Raw genomic sequence first — 19,940 nt, 5'->3', positions numbered from 1 at the left:
GGGATATAAACGTTAATTTTTTTCCCCCCCCATACTATCGTGTATCTCTACCCTTTTCCCTGCCATACTGTCGTGTATCTCTATCCTTTCCCTGCCCCATACATCGTGTATCTCTACCCTTTCCCTGCCCCATACTATCGTCCCCCATACTAAATCTCTATCCTTCTGCCCCATACCTCGTGTATCTCTACCCTTTCCCTGCCCCATACTTCGTGTATCTCTATCCTTTCCCTGCCCCATACTATCGTGTATCTCTACCCTTTCCCTGCCCCATACCTATCGTGTATCTCCCCTTTCCCTGCCCCATACTATCTCTAATCTCTACACCCCTTTCGTGTCCCTGCCCCATACTATCGTGTATCTTACCCTTTTCCTCCCCATACCGTCTTTCCCCCTGCCCCATTATCATATGTACCGTTATCTCTACCCTTTCCCTGCCCCATTATCATGTATCTCTACCTTTCCCTGCCCCATACCGTCGTGTATCTCTACCCTTTCCCTGCCCCATAACTATATGTATCTCTACACTTTACCCTGCCCCATGAATACCGTCGTAATATCTCCTAACCCTATCTTCCTGCCCCCTAACCGTCATATATCGCCTACCATCTCCAAACCCAACACTGTCGTGTATATCTAACACTTTTCCCTGTCCCCATACAATCGTGTATCTCTATGAACCCTTTCCCCCCCGCCCCATACCTATCGTGTATCTCTACCCTATTCTCTGCCCTATTACTATTGTGTATCATCTACACCCTTTCCCCGTCCGCGTTAATGTCGTGTATCTCTACCCCTTGTCCCCGCCCCTCTACTCTCGTGCTATCTCTACCCGTTCCCTTGGCCCCATACTATCGTGTCTCACTACCCTTTCCCTGCCCCATACTATCGTGTATCACTCTACCCTTTTCCCTGCCCCATCTACTGTCGTGTATCTCTCCTACCATTTCCGACCTGCCACACATATCTTGTTCTTGTATCTCCTACACCTTCCCCTGTCCCACACTAGTCGTGTATCCTCTACCCTTTCCCTGCACCTCATACTATCGTGAATCTCATACCCTTTCCCTGCCTCTACTATCGTATTGATCTCAACTCCTTTCCCTGTTCCCAATACTTATCGTATTTTCTCTAACACCCTTCCCTGTCCCCATACTATCGTGTATCTCCTCGTACCCCTTTCCCCTGCCCCATACTGTCGTGTAATCTCTACCCTTTCCCTGCCCTCATACTATCGTGTATCTCCTACCCTGTCCCATGCCCCATACTAGCGTGTATCTCTACCCTTTCCTGCCCCGCCCCATACTATCGTGTATTCTCTAAACCCATTCCCCCCCATACTATCCCTGCCCCTTTCATACCGCCATGCTATGTGTATCTCTACCCTTGCCTTTCCCTGCCCCATACTATCATGTACTATCGTGCCACATACTGTCGCTTACCTATCTTTCCCTGCCCCATACTATCGTGTATCTCTACCCTTTCTCTGCTCCATACTACCGTGTATCTCAAACTTTGTCCTGCCCCATACTATCGTGTATCTCTACCCTTTCCCATCGGTGAATTTCCCCATACAGCACTATCGTGTATCTCTACACTTTCTCTTGCTCCATACTATCGTGTATCTCTACCCTCCTTCCCCATACTATCGCCTAACCTTTTCCCCCCCATACTATCGTGTTATCTCTACACTTCCCCAGCCCCTTTCCCCACTGTCTGTGTATCTCAAACCTTTCCCTGCCCCATACTATCGTATTTCTACCCTTGTCCCTGCCCCATACTAACGTGTATCTCTAACCCTTTCCCTGCCCCATACTATCGTGTATCTCTAAACCCTTTCCCTGCCCCAATATTATCGTGTAATCTTTTACCAGTTTCCCCCTAAACCCATACTGTCGTGTATCTCTACCCTTTCCCATGCCCCATAACTGCATCGTGTATCTCTACCCTTTCCCTGCCCCATGCTACCGTCGGGGTTATCTCTACCATTTCCCTGCACCATATCCGTCTGTGTATCCTCTACCCTTTCCCTTGCCCCGTCCCCATACAATCGTGTACGGTCTATAATCTACCCTTTCCCTGCCCATACTAGTCGTGTATCTCTAAATACCCTTTCCCTTGCCCCCATACTATCGTGTTTCTCTACCCTTTCCCTGGTCCCACTACCGTCGTGAATATCTACCATATCCTAGACCCACACTCTGTATATCCTTTCCCTGCCCTATACTATAGTGTATCTCTTAACCCTTTCCCTGTCCCATTACTATCGTGTATCTCTACCCTTTCTCCTGCCACCATACGATTCGTTGTAATCTCTAACCCTTTCCCTGCCCCATACATACATCCCGTGTATCTCTACCCTGTTCCCTTGCCCCTTACTCTCGTGTATCTCTACCCTTTCCCTTCCCATACTGTCGTGTATACTAACTTTCCACTGTCCCATACTAGGGTGTAACTACTACCCTTTCCCTTGCCCCATACTATCGTGTATCTCTAACACCTTTCCCTTGCCCCATACTATCGAGTGTATATCTCTAACCCTTCCCTGCCCAACCATACTATCGTGTATCTCTATCCTTCCCCTGCCCCATACTACGTCGTGTAGTATATCTTACCCTTTCCCTGCCCATACTTATCGGTGTATCTCTACCCTTTCCTCCCTGCCCCATACTATCGTGTATCTCTACCCTTTCCCCGCCCCATACTTATCGTGTTATCTCTACCCCTTTTCCCTGCCCCATACTGTCGTGGTATCTCTATCCCTTGTCCCTGCGCCCCATACTGTCGTGTATCTCTACCCTTTCCCTGCCACCATACTAATAGTCGTGTTCTTCTATCTCCCCTGCCCCAACATCGTGTATTCCTATCCTGCCCCATATACTATCCGTGTATCTCTACCCTTGCCCCTGCCCATACTATCGTGGTATCTCTACCCTTATCCCTGCCCCATACTATCGTGTATCTCTACCCTTTCCCTGCCACCATACTATTCGTGATATCTCTACCCTTTCACCCTGCCCCATACTATCGTGTATCTCTACCCTTTCCCCTGCCTCCATACTATCGTGTATCTCTATCCTGCCCTCGCCCCATACCATTCGTGTATATCTACCTGTTCCTGCTCCGTACTATCGTGTATCTCTAACTCTACCGCTTTCCCCTGTCCCCATACTATCGTGTAATCTCTACCCTTTCCCCTGCCCCATACTATACGTGTATCTCTACCCTTTCCCTACTATCGTGTATCCTACCTACTCCCTGTCCCATACTAATCGTGTATTCTCTACCCTTTCCCTGTCCCAAGATTATCGTGTATCTCATTATCCTCTATCCCTGCCCAACACTGTCGTGTATCTCTACCCTTTCTCCTGCCCCATACATGTCATGTGTATCTCTACCCTTTCCCTGCCCCATACTAGTCGTGAATCCTACTACCCATTCCCTGCCCCATACTATCGCCGTGTATCTCTACCCTATCCCTGCCCCATACTATCGGATGTATCTCTACCCTTTCCCTGCCCCATACTATCGTGTTATCTCCCCTTTCCCTGCCCCATACTATCGTGTATCTCTATCCCTTTCCCTGCCCCATACTATCGTGTATCTCTACCCTTTCCCTGCCCCATACTATCGTGTATCTCTACCCTTTCCCTGCCCCATACTACTGTCGTGTATCTCTACCCTTTTTCCCTGTCCCATACTATCGTGTATTCCACTACCCTTTCCCTGCCCCATACTATCGTGTATCTCTAACCCTTTCCCTGCCCCATACAGCATCGTGTATCTCTACCCTTCCCCTGCCCTATACTATCGTGTATCACTACCCTTTCCCTGTCCCCATACTATCGTGTATCTCTACCTTTCCCTGCTCCATACTATCGTGTATCTCTACCCTTTCCCTGCCCCATACTATCGTGTATCTCTACCCTTTCCCGCCCATACTACGTGTGATCTTTACCCTTTCCCTGCCCCATACTATCGTGTATCTCTACCTTTCCCTGCCTCCATACTATCGTGTATCTCTACCCTTTCCCTGCCCCATACTATCGTGTATCACTACCCTTTCCCTGCCCCATACTATCGTGTATCCTCTAACCCTTTCCCTGCCCCATACTATCGTGTATCTCTACCCTTTCCCTGCCCATACTATCGTGTATCTCTACCCTTTTCCCTGCCCCATACTATCGTGTATCACTCCCTTTTCCCTGCCCCATACTATCGTGTATCACTCCCCTTTCCCTGCCCATACTATCGTGTATCTCTACCCTTTCCCTGCCCCATACTATCGTGTATCTCTAGACCCTTGTATTCCCCTGTCCCCCATACTATCGTGTATCTCTACCCTTTCCCTGCCCCATACTATCGTGTATCTCTACCCTTTCCCTGCCCCATACTATCGTGTATCTCTACCCTTTCCCTGCCCCATACTATCGTGTATCTCTACCCTTCCCTGCCCCATGCCCGTATATCTCTACCTTCCTGCCCCATACTATCGTGTATCTCTACCCTTTCCCTGCCCATACTATCGTGTATCTCTACCCTTTCTCTGCCCCATACTATCGTGTATCTCTACCCTTTCCCTGCCCCATACTATCGTGTATCTCTACCCTTTCCCTGCCCCATACTATCGTGTATCTCTACCCTTTCCCTGCCCCATACTATCGTGTATCTCTACCCTTTCCCTGCCCCATACTATCGTGTATCTCTATACCCTTCCCTGTCCCATACTATCGTGTATCTCTACCCTTTCCCTGTCCCATACTATCGTGTATCTCTACCCTTTCCCTGCCCCATACTATCGTGGTATCTCTACCCTTTCTGCCCCATACTATCGTGTATCTCTACCCTTTCCCTGTCCCATACTATCGTGTATCTCTACCCTTTCCCTGCCCCATACTATCGTGTATCTCTACCCTTTCCCTGCCCCATACTATCGTGTATCTCTACCCTTTCCCTGCCCCATACTATCGTGTATCTCTACCCTTTCCCTGCCCCATACTATCGTGTATCTCTACCCTTTCCCTGCCCCATACTATCGTGTATCTCTACCCTTTCCCTGTCCCATACTATCGTGTATCTCTACCCTTTCCCTGCCCCATACTATCGTGTATCTCTACCCTTTCCCTGCCCATACTATCGTGTATCTCTACCCTTTCCCTGCCCCATACTATCGTGTATCTCTACCCTTTCCCTGCCCCATACTATCGTGTATCTCTACCCTTTCCCCTGCCCCATACTATCGTGTATCTCTACCCTTTCCCTGCCCCATACATCGTTATCTCTACCTGCCCTATACTATCGTGTATCTCTACCCTTTCCCTGTCCCATACTATCGTATATCTCTACCCTTTCCCTGCCCCATACTATCGTGTATAACTCTACCCTTTCCCTGCCCCATACTATCGTGTATCTCTACCCTTTCCCTGCCCCATACTGTCGTGTATCTCTACCCTTTCCCTGCCCCATACTATCGTGTATCTCTACCCTTTCCCTGCCCCATACTATCGTGTATCTCTACCCTTTCCCTGCCCCATACTATCGTGTATCTCTACCCTTTCCCTGCCCCATACTATCGTGTATCTCTACACTTTCCCCGCCCCATACTATCGTGTATCTCTACCCTTTCCCTGCCCCATACTATCGTGTATCTCTACCCTTTCCCTGCCCCATACTATCGTGTAATCTCTACCCTTTCCCTGCCCATACTATCGTGTATCTCTACCCTTTCCCTGCCCCATACTATCGTGTATAACTATCCCTTTCCTTTCCTACTTCGTGTATCCCTTTCTCCCATACTATCGTGTATCTCTACCCTTTCCCTGCCCCAAACTATCGTGTATCTCTACCCTTCCCTGCCCCATACTATCGTGTATCTCTACCCTTTCCCTGCCCCATACTATCGTGTATCTCTACCCTTTCCCTGCCCCATACTATCGTGTATCTCTACCCTTTCCCTGCCCCATACTATCGTGTATCTCTACCCTTTCCCTGCCCCATACTATCGTGTATCTCTACCCTTTCCCTGCCCCATACTATCGTGTATCTCTCCCTTTCCCTGCCCCATACTATCGTGTATCACTCCCCTTTCCCTGCCCCATACTATCGTGTATCTCTACCCTTTCCCTGCCCCATACTATCGTGTATCTCTACCCTTTCTCTGCCCCATACTATCGTGTATCTCTACCTTTTCCCTGCCCCATACTATCGTGTATCTCTACCCTTTCCCTGCCCCATACTATCGTGTATCTCTACCCTTTCCCTGCCCCATACTATCGTGTATCTCTACCCTTTCCCTGCCCCATACTATCGTGTATCTCTACCCTTTCCCTGCCCCATACTATCGTGTATCTCTACCCTTTCTCTGCCCCATACTATCGTGTATCTCTACCCTTTCTCTGCCCCATACTATCGTGTATCTCTACCCTTTCCCTGCCCTATATTATCGTGTATCTCTACCCTTTCTCTGTCCCATACTATCGTGTATCTCTACCCTTTCCCTGCCCCATACTATCGTGTATCTCTACCCTTTCTCTGCCCATACTATCGTGTATCTCTACCCTTTCTCTGCCCATACTATCGTGTATCTCTACCCTTTCTCTGCCCATATTATCGTGTATCTCTACCCTTTCTCTGTCCCATACTATCGTGTATCTCTACCCTTTCCCTGCTCCATACTATCGAATCCTTGATTGAGACTTTCGTCGACCTACGACGTTGGTCAAACGGATATTGATTTTCCGTGTGACCTTGGCACTATTCATCCTATATTCCTCATATAATTCAATAAAATATACCTGCCACGTGCTTTGCACCACGCTATTTTATCACAATTCAACAAAGCACTTACGGGACTGTATCATATCTCTCAGTCAAATGGCCGTGTTGTTTCTGATCTATATATATACAAATGTATGCTTGTTGCTTTTTGGCTGCAAATGCGGTTTATTTTCATTTTGTTGTTTCCCTGTTCTTGAAGTTTGCTGTTGCTTTATTGTGTCGGCGTGGTGTGTCTCGCTGTATATTGCTGTTTTATTATAATATTTGTCATTGTCGTTTTGTTGCTTTATCAATCGCTATGCCTGGCAACAACAAGTGCAATAAATGAAAAACGTTGTCTCTGCTTTTTTTCTAATATTGTTGTTTTGTTGTGCAATAAGGTTTTCGTATAATTACAAAGCTATATAATGATTTATTATCGTCATATCTGGTTCACCAAGCCTATCGTCTAATGTGTGTGATTCCCTACTAAGACTCTGTTGTTTTTATCCACGTACATATGTAATTCGGCTCTTAGCATTGAAGGATAGAATAAGAGCCTACATGTACAATGTTAACAGCTCCTCATACCTATAATGTACAATCTTTACAGATCTGCAGAGCCTACATGTACAATGTTAACAGCTCCTCATACCTATAATGTACAATCTTTACAGATCTGCATAACTATTACAATGAAGTTCCTTTGCCTCACATAATGCTAGTATTACAATGAATGATTAGTTTAATTATTGACTCTTTGGTTGTTCGTTGCGTTACAATTTAATTTCAGGACTTTCCATGACATTGCTGTTATCTCTTCCTTTACAAGGTATTTACCACAGTCGTGAGAATGTACAAAAGTGCACAAGTCCAATGCAGGAAACACATTATAAATAATAAAGATAGATTTTAAAGAAAAATCCAATTTCAGATGTAATTGAAAATCCAACAAGACATAAAATGGTGAGAACAATCGATCGTTGTAATGTCTTTTTGATGCCTACCCTAGTCGGCGTCCATCCGCTACCGTATCCGGTCATGGCGGAAGTTGACTCGCCAATTTGGAGGGACTATTTTCGTACGCCTCCCGCTAGTGATTTTAATAGCTTAGCGATTTCACACTATGCAATGAAATCGAGTTTACACTACGTTTATTGTAACCCTGAGGCTAATATCTATTAAATATTTTTCCTTCTTCCGTCGATTGGTGTGATGCAAATGTAAATTTAAACATATTGTTTGTTATTTAATATGGTTTACAGTTGACCTCACGATTTGTGCACAATACAATATGGTGGAGGCTGGTATCGAAAAATTACATTGACCAATCTTATTGAAATGTTAATTCAAATATGTTAATCTATAATTATTTACCATTTACATATTCAACTGATGAACATTATTTTCTCTGTGATAAATGTACCAATCCTTTACATTTTATAACAGTTAACACGACATTTCTGAAACCGCATGACGACATTTTTATTGAGATTTTTGGTAATAGCTGTTTGCAAAGATCGTTCATGGCGATATTAGCAATATGCGGATTTACCATTCCAGAGATAAGGGGTTGGTATTGCGCGATAGAACACCGGATAGTTTTAATCGATTTCTGACTTTGTACAAAAGTCCTTCTTATATTCTAATTTACTGAAAAAGGACCCTGCCCTTGGATAATATTTCCCTATAATTTTATATACAACCTCGTTGTCATCACTAAAAGAGCTAGCAATTTCAATAATCATTATTTTCGAACTTTTCTACGTCCACATATCTTTCCGCTTTCTTAGTAATTGAGTATATCTCCATGTCCAATTTTAACAAGCTTATCTAGCAAACAACGTCTAGTACTCTCCTTAACCTTTGACTTTTTATACCAACCAATGATTAGCCAATAATTTCATCTGTTTCAGTCAGCGTCGGCCATTTGTCTTCCATATGATTACACATTGCATGGTTCAGATAAAATTGGTCAAGGAACGACGATATCTGACCACAGTCCAGTTAGGAATCTGGTCCGATTAAAAACAGACCGGTCAATTCGAGTGATTGCTTTTAGGGATAAGGTTACGTTGTGGTCAGCGTCATTGTGATGGTTCCGCCGGACATCCTCTGGACACATAAGCGTTATTTTAATTAGAATAGTATTGTGGTCAAACCCGATTGTGTGCAATCTAAACTCTCGCCTGGTACCATTACTGGCCGGAGAGATTGAATTATGTCCATCACTAAATCTGCTTATGCACACATTACAGCCCGGGATCACGACAAACGCCGGACACGAGGGAAGCCGATACAGATCTAGACCTATATAAGGGCCGCCGGGCGATTGGACGGTACTTAGATAACAAATGGAATTAAATATAAAGCAGTACTACCAATACCCGTGTTACAAGCAATACGATACAATTTGTATGATGATAATGGCGATATTCGTTACAGCCAGCCCAATATGGCGAAAAACGAAAAGGCGAATCACAAACGGCTACACGAAGGCGAGATTTTAAACAGTTCAAAAAGTGCCTCTCGTGTTAATTTTCTCGCCTTTTCATGTTTTCGCGTAGATTATTTTTATCTCTCCCGGAATTAATTGCGGTTAACGGATATTCGATCTATTAGATCGATTGCTGTCCTTTATAAAAAAAATACATGATAGTTACTGTAGTAGTGTACATTTTTCCGCTTGAGTTATCTCCCTTTCCGTCTCATGCTTCAGAAAGAGAGCAGAAGCCCATTTGTTGACACTGGTCTATGTTTTTGTGAAGTCAGAGATAATGACTAGGAAATCGTTTGACCATTAAACCACGCTCCTAACGATTCACTTCACGCTGCTTTCAACAAATATTATATGATCTGTTTTATACGGAAGCCTGTTAGGGTAACATTGAAAAAAAATGTTATGTCGTTATAACGACTTAGTATCTCGTAATAACGACTTAGTATGTCGTAATAACGACTTAGTATGTCGTTATAACGACTTAGTATGTCGTAATAACGACTTAGTATGTCGTAATAACGACTTAGTATGTCGTAATAACGACTTAGTATGTCGTAATAACGACTTAGTATCTCGTTATAACGACTTAGTATCTCGTAATAACGACTTAGCTATTTCGTAATAACGACTAAGTATGTCGTTATAACGACTTAGTATCTCGTAATAACGACTAAGTATCTCGTAATAACGACTTAGCAATGTCGTAATAACGACTAAGTATGTCGTAATAACGACTTAGCTATATCGTAATAACGACATAACTAAGTCGTTACTACGACATTGCTAAGTCGTTATAACGACATAATATTTTTTTTCTTCCGTAGTTTTAGACCATAAAACGTCAAAATTAAGAATACTTAATGAAATTATAACTGAATGTCCATTCTCTGTGTATTTATTGTACATGTGTACATGTAACCTGTCCGCTACATTTTTGTGTAATAATATTGTATTTTGTACTGATGGGCTCTAAAGCTTAAATTAATAAGATAATTTTAATTGATTTCCGTAGGTTGCGGAGATTAAAACAAAAATGGAACAAACTCATATATCTAAACCACTCTTTACAGAAAGTATTCCTCGAATGATTAAGATGGATGACCTTGACACGTGCTTGACCGTTGGTCAGTGACTACAACGCTATTTGATGAATTGCATTCTCTACAATCAATAAAGGACGTTGCACGTGTAAATTAGGACACCCGATAGTGTGAAGCGTAAACCCGACGAAGATGTAGTCAACTTAAGCGTTGACAAACGTAAGCTTTTAGGTGACCATGACTACATACGTGAATGTAGCACATATTTGTTATAACGACATAATTCCAATGTGTTTTTGTTTACTTTCTGACATTTCCATATTGGTTGCTGACAATAAATAGCTTTGAAGGCGATTTTGTTCGTCTCTCCGTTCTGTAACTGAATTTGTTTTGGCCGGAAGTGTTCTGACACTTTCTTTTGTCGTTTGCACGTGCGGACGTTTGTGTCGGGTCGTGTCTTTCCGGAGTCTAGTTTAGATTGATATGATATTATTTTCTTGTCAGAGTGCTGGATCCCCAACGACTATACATTGGAACTCGATGACTTCAAATCATTTGTTATACCGAGAAAAGCAACGCGCTCTTCGCAAGGGGGTTGGTTAATTTTGTTAATCCGTAATGACATTTTTAAACATATAAAGGTAGAAAATAGTTTGTTTGATACCATTATCCCAATTAGTATCGATAAACGTCTAACTGGGCGTGAAAGAAGTCTTACAGTAATATTTACATATATCCCTCCTAGCTCGTCTCGTTATTACGAGCAGTATGACTGTGACATTTTTTTTTTGGTTTTAGAAACTGTCATTACCGATTTTTCTCAAACTAGTGAGGTATTAGTTGCAGGTGATCTAAACAGTCGCACTCGTTCTTCTGTAGATTATATCTCTGGCGACATATTACATGAAAGTGTTAAGTCTCATGCTCAATCCATTTTCAATTATTTGAGTGATACTGATGATGAGAGTTGTTTACCTACTAGGAAGAATCCTGATTTAGGTGGGAACGAATTTGGAACTAGGCTGTTAAACCTCTGTAAATCATCTGGTCTAAGAATTTTGAATGGTAGAGATCCAGATAATCTATCGTGTGATTTTACTTTCTGTGGGGCAAACGGTATGAGTGTGATTAATTATGTTTTATTACCATATAACCTGTTTGTTATTATCAATAAGTTTATGGGTTGTGAATTTGTTGAATTTTCTGATCATGCGCCATTACATATTGAAATTCGTTGTGAAATCTTTTCTTTTGACACTGAGATTGATGGTGATGATGTCGAAAATAGACCCGTTTTTAAATGGAAGGAAGAGTATCAATATCAATTTATTGAATCAGTAAGACTTAACTTAGACTCTGTGAAAAAGTCAGTATTAATTAGTAACGAAGTAAACGAAGTTTCTACTGATATATGTGTAAGCAATTTTTCAGATGTCCTGCTTGGTATCATGCAACCATTTTTTCCTAACCAATCCACAGTATAGTAATTCTAGCAAACCCCCTGTAAACCCACATACTAGTACTCTTTCTAGTTCCAACGATAAACCTTGATTTAATGACTGTTTAAAATCCCTACGTAAGCAATATCTGAGACTGCATTGAAAGCGTTTAATTCCAATAAGTGTTCTTCAACACATATATGTATATGTGCGTATTTTGCACAATTCCAATAAGTTGTAAACTTAAGGAAAATAAAAGAATTGAAGATTCGTGCCGCTGACGGATATACTCTCACGCGCCAGAATAGTATCCGGATGTAACAGGTACGATCATCACCAATGGCAATGGATTTTAGTGCATTATATAAGGTAAAACGTATACAAGTTTGAAAGAACTCTCTAAACCGAAAACATTCATTCATTTAATCTTTTAACGTTTACGAACCATATAACATAAATCTTCTTAACTTCTTTTGTGTTAACCTCTACGTAATTGGCATTAAAACCCCCAATCGTTTGGTGGGGAAATCAGCTGTTTGACATTTACCCGAAAGTAGATGTGCTCCGTTATGTATTGATATCAACAAAGCATTAACGATAATTGTTTAGAATAGACTACTAAATAACTCTGCCTTTGAAAGGTACCGGTAATCTCCCTTGTTTTATCACCACGTTATCATACAAATGCTACATAAAACGTGCTAATTCGCAAAGTTTGACATGATATTCAAACAAGATAAGATCGCAACAGTTTACTTCGCAAATGAAGTAAAGTAGATGTACTAAGTTCGCGAGCACTAATGTCATTTTTCTAGTTTATAACCATTTCGACAAACCTCAGATGACTTTTTTTGTTACATTGTATATAGATAGAATGATTAAATCTTATACGTATATCACAAATTAATGTCCAATTAATCTCAAATATGGCCAGACTATTTCCGAGTTTCAAAAGGAATTCATAATAAGCTGAACAAAATTAGGCGATGATGATGGGTGAACTTGACTCCGTACTGAAAAGCAAACTAGGGGCAATCCTTCTTTTTAAAATATTTCTTTGATGTTTGATCGCTTTAGAATGGCAATTAGAAATTATTAGTTTTTTTTCTCATTGAATTAATTACTTCGCTCATAGCATTTCTTTTCAAAAAACGCCGAGTAAAGGAATCGTTTAAAAGGATTTATGCTGATATACGAAACTCTTTTATCGAGATTTCATAGGAACATTCATCATATTTCCATTTTGTAACATTGACATCGCAATTGTAGGCGGATACAGACATTCTATAGAGTCACCCATGTCATAACTATACTCAGCATTGGTCTTGTGTTTAATGAATACATGAATTTTCAGAATCGGCAAAATTGAGGCATTCCCTTTCATTTTTGGCGGCTCTGTTCGTTCATCTTTATTGGTCTACCAGGTCTACCTGGCTTCGGTCTGTTTGTTAGACGATTTCGTCTCTTGACCACCTTGAATAGTTCGTAATCATTGATACTTAGTTGTGCCTTATCCTTAATGACACTTTATCTTAATCCTTATATATGTTTGGTTGTGGTTTGGCGGGATCCTCTTTTCTATTTTCACAAAACCCCGCATGTCTATTTACAGTTCCTTGGTCCATATTTTATACCATATTTGTAATGTCTCACATTCTTATTATTATATCAATATGGCATTTCACCTTGTCCTCTCATATTATAGCAAGCAAGTCAAATTTTACCTGGCCAATTATCACATGTATCTATATTTCATCCGCTAGATGATCATTTGTAGATGCCATGAAAAACTTTCTATAGAAATATTTCTTATTCAGAATAATCTAAAATTGGGGAGAAAAAAATCAACTTACCCCGCTGGATATCGCTTGTGTACTTTTTCTTTTTCCCATGGTTAATCATCGTTATTTATTCCTGTTGGAAATAAAAATCGGTTGTAGTAAAGGAAGATAAAGAATGCCAATATAGAAACAAAATGCATATAATAGAAATATTATCACTGGATAATTTGACGGGCTTTTCACCAAACAGAAATTTCGGTCAAGGTCATTCATATCAGCAAATTTAAGCTTGGTAGCCCATTATCTCAACATGCTACAGGTACAACTACAGGTATCGTGACCTTTCACAACCTTGGTAGTTATTTATCTCAACATTCTACAGTTCCATACGCAGATTTCTAGGCCTTTCAGAAAATGACAAGAAGTAGTTTAAAGCTTTTACTATTTCTGGTCGCTGTGACCTTGAATATAAATCAAGGTCAATCATATTAACAGTATTTGTAGGCATTCATGTCAACATGCTACAAGCCTGAAACCGGTATTAGGCCTGTAGACATCCACGAACTTCACAAGAAATCTTTTGAATATTTTAGATTTTTTGGCCCATGTGACCTTGAATGTAGGTCAAGGTCTTTTTTTTTAACAAGGTGACGTTTAGCAGAATAGTGTTATGTTAGTTATTTGTTCCGTTTTTGATTATACATAATATATCCAAAACAAAAAGAAATTCGTTAAGCCGTTAACGAGGTACTACCATAAATTAAAAACCGGAAGTGAGGTCATAGCGGCCATATTGGATTTTTGACTACATTGTAACACAGAAATGCTGCTGTCACACCATACACTTAGGTTACACGTTTTTTAACGTATCTCTGACCGTTTCGGAGATTCTTTGTATACAATTTTCGTTGCAGAATAATAATTTTTTTTAAAAGCAGAACAAAAAATAGGTCTTTTTACTTATAGGTGAAAAGCTCTAAAAATATTAGGTCTTTTCACCCATATAATAGGTGAAAAATCATGGAAAGAAAAGAAAAAAGCCACAAAAAAAAAAAATCAATAAATCATATAATCAGCTTGCCTAGAACAGTCACTCCCCCCCCCCCCCCCCCCCCCCCCCACCCCCCATTGTTTATTATTAAACTAAGCTAGTACTGTCACATTCCGTAATGGAATAAAGGGAGGTAACCCTGTTACGGCCTAAAGGAGAGTTATTGTTTTACATTGCATAATAAACTGTAACCCTAACTATAATTACGACAGCAAAGGGTATATATGTCGTCACACCAAGTATAAACGATAGTTACACCGGCACTAGTTTGATTTTACTTCTCTTTTTCCGAATATTTATATTATTACAAAAATGTCATGGTGTTTCTACCAGTTCCGGCCGTGATTGAGTAAATAAAATTGTAGACACACTCTCTTTTATCTGTGTGACATTTGCCTTAATTTACCACGATGTTTCTGTCTGGTGGTAAGACATGTATTAACCCAACCTTATATGTACTGTATTAGAAGTGAAAATTGTATGTTTGAAGTAAGGAAATCCGCTTATATAGCGCATGATTTTTTCTATTCGGAGTTATTTCCCATGAGAGGTAAATAGCTATAGACAAATCAATTTGATTGGCTTTTGAAGCTGGTGGAATGACGCTGTTTTGTAAATCACTCCCTTGAAAATCCTCTTAGTTTTCTTACAGTCTCGGCACGCCAACCTCGATTACAAAATATAGCTCGTTAAAACTGATACCATTCCCGGTATATTTCTTTACCACGTTACAACTGGTACCGTTCTCTGTATTTTCTTACCGATTTTCCCCAAGCGGGAGTTGTCGTCTTAAGTTACAACAATAAAAAGCGTTTTAATGATGTGTCTATGCTATTCTCGTGTGTTTTCGATTCTGACACTTACTGTTTTGCACGAGATACCATGTCATTCCATCATATATATATTTATGATTAAGGCTTCGATCCTCTTGGATACTCGGTAATATGGATAAGCGTATTATTTGAGTTGTGGTGCAAAACTTGTTTGTCATCCCAACAAACGCAAGGAGAGCAAGCGATATTTGTATTTGGGGAATAATATACAAATCTGCAAACGCACGACGTACAATTGATTTCGGCAACCCTCAAAACATCTACATTAGAATTTCCATCAAAATTGATAGATCAGTTATTTTTGACTAATTAGAAACCTCTGTTTTGTTAACATGGCAACGGGTGGTTTTGGAAGTGGCGATATTGTGTTCGGAATCTCTCAATCACTGTTCTCATTGGCTAATATATGGTCACGTTCAGTTCCATATATAACATATTAACTCGTCGTTTCCATTTTTAGAACACCGATTTAACAGTCCCTATGTGACGTCACAACCAAGTTAATATTGCAATTTTGAATGCTATTATCCAAATGTTGAGTTATGCAGGGCGGCTTCCTATGGCCATCATTCTTGTAATTAACATGCATACGTATCGGATACTCATTTCGACATTTGCCAAATACACTGCATCGCTAATATTGAATTATAGGGATCTTTGGTTAGGCCTATATGGTGTTATACCGCCCCAATATAATCTATATTTAAAACATCGATATTGGGTTACGCCCTCGGTCATTATTTAATTCTACCAACGGTATAACACTATATGGACTGGACCTTAACGAAGATCCAAAATTGATGAATATGCATAGATTGTTATAAACCGTACGATTGAACTAATTTTCAAAATAGAACTGACCGGTTGGAGTGATCTTCCAATATAAAGTCATCATCTGATGATAACTTTATCATCAGATATCATTATTCCTCTAGTCTAACTAGTCACGTGATAGTATATGCCCATCAATGTATTCACATAAACGAGAGCTGTATACTTACTTTGTTTATCCAATATCTTCTGAAATTCATCTGAAAAAGTTTCGAAACTACACATGTCTGCTTCAGCTGTTTCTAACTTGCACCGCTACTGTATCATGATTTTGTAAATTCAGAAATGATATTTATACTACGAAGTGTAGTTTTACCGCATTTTGACGTGAGTTACTTCCCCTCATCCCGTCATCAAGGATATAATAGCTTATAAGATTCTTTTATTCTACCCGAGGGTCACAAAATGTAGTAAAACCCGAGGCTTGCGATTTTGCAACATTTTGTGATCCCGAGGGTAGAATATCCCTATCCTTCATATCCACTTATGAAAGAGTATTTTTCTTACATACCTCGAGTTTATTGCAATTTTACAACTATGATATCCCGCCATTTTGAAATAAATTCGAAGAACTCCACGGCTGAAAGTTAATTAAAATTACGTGATATTTTCAACAAAAATTCCGTTGTTTGCATCTTTTATAGTAAAACCAGTCAAGTTTGTGAAAAAAATGATAAAATTTTACCCAAGAAATAGTAATTTTGTTGACGCCATGACGTCACGAGGCTTTATTGCATGGGAAGCCATGCAATACAGCCTCAGGCGACATGATTGTATTGCCCTAGACCAGCCAGTATTATACCCTTAGGTATGAAATAGCTATATTATCATCCTTACCTCTGAGGCGCGCCCGTCCATAGCCCTAGCCGCCATCGATAGTCCTCACAAATGTACAAACTAGATCGCACCATGTGCTTTATCAAACATCTTAAATTTCAATATTGATTTCTATTGTTGCCGTGTAAAAATATCAAAACTATGCCCTGTATATTTTTTCAACTAATATCATTTTGTTTTGTTTCAAAATTAGATTTAAAAATCTATTTACTGTTTTAGTCAGCTGTATCAATTTACAGTCTGAATGTAACGATCGACCACCGGTAAACAGATAAAATACATGTAAGAGGGTACAATTATAGCCAGATCGAAGGATTTATCACAGTTAGGAAAATCGTACAACAACCCCTATAACACACTTGGTCCCCCCGTTTTGTCCACGATACCTGAAATGTGTAAACCTAGCATAATAGGAAGGGAAAATTGCGGTGACTGAGTAGTGCTATTTCGTCAGCCACCGAAAAAAAATAAAGAAATGTCAAATTCAACCGAAACCTAAGACACTTTTCCGTACCCATTATTTATTACCGTAACACTGTTATAGTCCTGAATCTTCGTCGATATTCTGATGTTTGGACAGTCTTCGGGTTATTGATAAATCTATTATTACATATTATTTAAAGTGTAATAGTCGGGCAAAGAAAAACCCGTAAAAGTTCCTAATGCTTCATTGTCTTCCCATAAATTCTTACATATTAATACGACGGTCAAGTTCAGCTTAGTTTTGGGACCATTAAAGTAAAAGAAAAGTTGAAAGCCATTGAAGCGAGAGGCTTTTGCGTGGAAATGTAAACACTGACATAGTGAGCCGGGAGGAACGTGTTATAGAATTTTCTATACTTTAAATTAATTTTCTCGTACGCAGACGAGATTTTGACGAGAAGCATGTTCTATTTCCATTTTCATAAGAAATTAGACTGGATAATTACACCATTTTTAACCGACCTTTTAGCCTATCCTTGGGCCACTGTGCACTTTAAAACGCATTAAACGAGGGAGATAACTCTTATAATAGTTATGAGGGCGAATTATTTGATGATCTATTAAATAGTGAAATAAAAGAGGACGAAATATCTTGTTCTATTCATTGTTTAAGTAATAATAAGGTTCCGGATTATGATGGAATTCTAAATGAATACTGAAAGATGCTCCACCGTTGAGAAAGGGTATTTTTTCTCTATCAAAAAACAAGAGGAGACGATTTAGTATTTTTTTCAATTACAAAAGTTACACACTTTACACCATGACCACCATTGAAAAGTTTGAGCTTCTAATTTTATTTCAAGATAAAAAAAAAATGAAAAATAATTAATTGCGTCCTGAAAACATTCCATGGCACTATGCCCTATATAGAATTAAGTACTGATTGTGCATGCATGCACCCAAAGCAAAATAAATTATTTTATATGCATTTTTGCGTAAGTTAGACACATGTAAACACAATTATAAATCAGTTTATTGTTCAAATGGGTAAATTATTATCTTGAAAAAAAATAATATCATATTTGATACAAAATACTGGCTGGCGACTTATGATCATGAAGAACATATTATCGTGATTTTGATTGGCGCAGCAAAAAATACCATTTTTAAACGGTTTTGTGTTTATAAAGATGAACAATATATTCTCAGATTTTGGAAGAAAATTCTAGGTTTAGCTAAGAAAAATATGGCAAATTTAAGTGAATCTTACCTCAAAAGAGTGACATTAGTTAGGGGGCATGTATGATATCGGCTTTATTTTAAGATAAACATACAAGTATTAGCTTCCCACAAAGCTAAGAAGGCTACCATACAGCATTATTTATTAGGAAGCAATGATAGGAAAGTTTGACGAATTGTTCTGTTCACAGTTAGCCGCCATAGTTCTTGTGACAATTCATTTTTGAAAAGTGATAATTTAAATGCTCTCACATTCATTGTAAAAGGTAATCAACTTCATGATATTTATGAAAGGGCCAATAGGCTACCTTTCAGAAACAAAAAATAAAAGTCTCTTTAAAACAATTATAACATAATAAAATTGATAATGATGGCCAAAGATGAGGTTACAACACTAACGAATTCGAAGTTTAAGTTTTGCTGTCTTGCTCAATCAACAAACACGACGTCGGGAGACCTAATACGACCTGCGTTATGAAACTTAACGTCTGGTTTATTTTAACATAGTTGTTCAGAAGATGTAGTGGGCCTTTTCCTAATGCTAACAAGTTTTCCGTCTAATATACACTGTACTGATATACATGTACATGTACTTGGACAAATTGGTGAAATACATAATATACGCATAGAAACAAGGATAACATTTCGTTTAAAACTATACTTTACTTTAGCGCATAGAGTTCCACAAATATCCCCTAAGTAAAGCCTAACTTTGTTTGTTTCAGCATTTCCCATGCAACGGACAGTTTTTACAAGTAGGTCATGATAGATCCTCCACACGTTCCTGAAAATATTTCTATTTACGATCAGTACGTGTAGCTCCGCCTTGTGTGATTTCTGAGAATAAAATCAGACACCCAGAAAAAAACATTCGGACTTCTCTGGGTTTATCTAATGATAATTTGTTTGCAATAATTTCCCCACCGGTACCCCTTACATACATGAAATCTTCAACAACAAGCAACCAATCAACACACATAAATCGTTTTAGCCAGCCAATCAAAGTGAATAGACTATTTATAACCATGTGAAATCCCAACAACATGGCAGGCAAAGAGACCGATTATAAAGCTACCATGCATCCCAGCAAAAACGAAAGTTGTAAGGGAGGTAATTCAATCTTAAGAACTTGACACAAAAAGAACACTGGTCGAGGTCACCTAAGCGTTTGTGACCAGATGAGATTTAATTTGTTATCTATTGTTTACAA

At 39.7% G+C, this 19,940-nt stretch overlaps 1 protein-coding gene across 4 annotated transcripts in view; it reads right to left on the bottom strand.

The window, feature by feature from the left end:
• The window catches only part of LOC138317546 (G-protein coupled receptor dmsr-1-like), a 195,181-nt gene that overhangs the window by 136,905 nt on the left and 38,336 nt on the right, over positions 1 to 19,940 (bottom strand). For 2 of the 4 annotated variants that reach the window (XM_069259326.1, XM_069259300.1), the window contains exons 1-2: positions 17,069 to 17,113; positions 13,589 to 13,649 (exon numbers count right to left, since the gene is read on the bottom strand). The gene's annotated coding sequence lies outside the window, so the exon portion shown is untranslated. Of the gene's footprint in view, positions 1 to 13,588; positions 13,650 to 17,068; positions 17,114 to 19,940 lie in introns of those variants that run through there. The other 2 variants (XM_069259317.1, XM_069259308.1) reach the window with 1 other exon arrangement.

This window comes from Argopecten irradians, chromosome 1 (genome assembly GCF_041381155.1).
Source record: "Argopecten irradians isolate NY chromosome 1, Ai_NY, whole genome shotgun sequence".
In the NCBI taxonomy this organism is placed as follows: Eukaryota; Metazoa; Mollusca; class Bivalvia; order Pectinida; family Pectinidae; genus Argopecten; species Argopecten irradians.
This window is presented reverse-complemented; position numbering and strand designations above follow the sequence as displayed.